At 54.8% G+C, this 1,802-nt stretch overlaps 1 pseudogene; it reads left to right on the forward strand.

Moving 5' to 3' along the window:
- The first annotated feature begins 1,337 nt into the window (after positions 1-1,337).
- On the forward strand, positions 1,338-1,443 carry LOC129704398 (U2 spliceosomal RNA; annotated as a pseudogene).
- The last annotated feature ends 359 nt before the right edge of the window (positions 1,444-1,802 follow it).

Consider the following 1,802-nt stretch of genomic DNA (forward strand, 5'->3'; position numbering starts at 1 on the left):
GATAATAGAATGAGTCTGACCTAGATAACACATTCAAAGTCCTTGTCTATGCCCTCTTTACCACTTTGGAGTAATCGGAGAAAAACAGGCAACTCCTAGGTTGTGATGGAATTAGCACAAGGGAGTGAAGCCAGGATTAATGTAGGGAGTCAAGGCATAATTGAGTTCAGGAGATGGTGGGTAGAATATTGAGATTTTACTTCGGAGTCACGTGAGTGACTTCGTGAAGAAGCCCGCTTCCACGCATGCGTGTAATATCGCTACACGCATTGCAACGAGTCACACAGGGGGGAATGGCGTTCCCCAGCGGGAGAATTTGAAAGTCGGGAACAGCAGGTAAGAGATTCTGCGTTCCTTTTTTCTACTTACCTTTTAGGAGGCTGCGGAAAGCTGGCGGGGAGACCCGTGGAGGGCGAGCAGCCGGCAGCAGCAACAGCACGAGTTTCCCTGGAGGGGAACAACCTGTGCCCGACTTTGCTCCCGCACCGGCAAAATTCACTTCTCGGCCGGGCGGGAAGCAAAGCAAAGAGGTCCCGTATGCCAGTCTTTAGCGAGACTGGCTTGGAACAGTCGCTAGCGGCCAGCGCGAAGGCTGCGGGACAGAGAGCAGGGACCAGCGCTGTAAGTACCCGGGGTACACAGCAGGGCTGGAAACGCTCAGCGAGTGCAGCGGCACTATGGAGTAGGAACTGGACGTCCGGGCTGAAAACCTTCTTCAAAAGGTAAGCACCGGGGTTGGTCTAAGGGGTCCATAGGTACAGCGGGGTTTTACCGGCTGCGGAACTGCCGCGAATGGACCAGGCCCGTGAACACCGGGGTCGGTCCGAGCGGCTCGAACCCGACACGCAGGGAACAACGTTCACCAGCGGGAGAATGAAAAGTCGGGAACCGCAGGTAGGAGACTCTGCGTTTCCTTCCAGTTACCTTTAGGTGCAGACATGGACTGGGTCCATGTCAGCTGCAGAATGCCGGCGGGAGAACCGCGGAGTGCAGGCAGCCGGCAGGAGAGCAGTAACGGCAGTCGGCAGCGGCAGCGGCAGCAGCGGCAGGAGCACTGTCAGCGGCAGGAGCACTGGCAGCGGCAGGAGCACTGGCAGCGGCAGGAGCACTGGCAGCGGCAGGAGCACTGGCAGCGGCAGGAGCTGGCAACGGCAGGAGCGGCATGGGCACATCGATTCCCGGAGAGGGAAAACACCGGTGCCCAACTTCGCTCCAGCACGGTGAGAAAATTCATTTCTCGGCAGCAAAGGACTTTGCAGTTGACTGGCTGCAATCTACTACAAGGGACCAGTATGTGAGTACCAGGGTCGGTCCCAGCAGGGTTTTTAGTTACAATAATCACTTCTGGGCCTTTTGGCTAAGATCAAGTGTAGTATCTGTTCTTATCAGTTTAATATCTGATTCATCCCTTATCTAGGGACCATATATTAAATAAAAACTATAGTAGCTGTTATCATCAGTTTGAATGTCTTATATGTCCCTTATCTAAGGACCATATAAGTAGGAGTGTCCAGAATTGAGGGCATTAGAGTGGGGTTGACCGCCTGCAACGACCGCAAGGGACCAGTACCGTCAGTACGGGGGTCGGTCCCAGGGGTCTAAGATAAAGGAGCAGCCAGGAGTGCTGAGAGCATTGGAGCCGGGTTAAAGGAATAGATGGAAGCAGCTGTGCCAGTTATCCTCCACACCGGCCATATCCACTCCACGGAAGGAAGGACAAAACTGGAGAAGGAGGACCATGGAACAGCGGGCAGCCAGCAGCAGCCAGCGGCACTTGGATCATCCGTAGTGGGATCAGCTGT

Source organism: Leucoraja erinacea, chromosome 15, assembly GCF_028641065.1.
Source record: "Leucoraja erinacea ecotype New England chromosome 15, Leri_hhj_1, whole genome shotgun sequence".
In the NCBI taxonomy this organism is placed as follows: Eukaryota; Metazoa; Chordata; class Chondrichthyes; order Rajiformes; family Rajidae; genus Leucoraja; species Leucoraja erinaceus.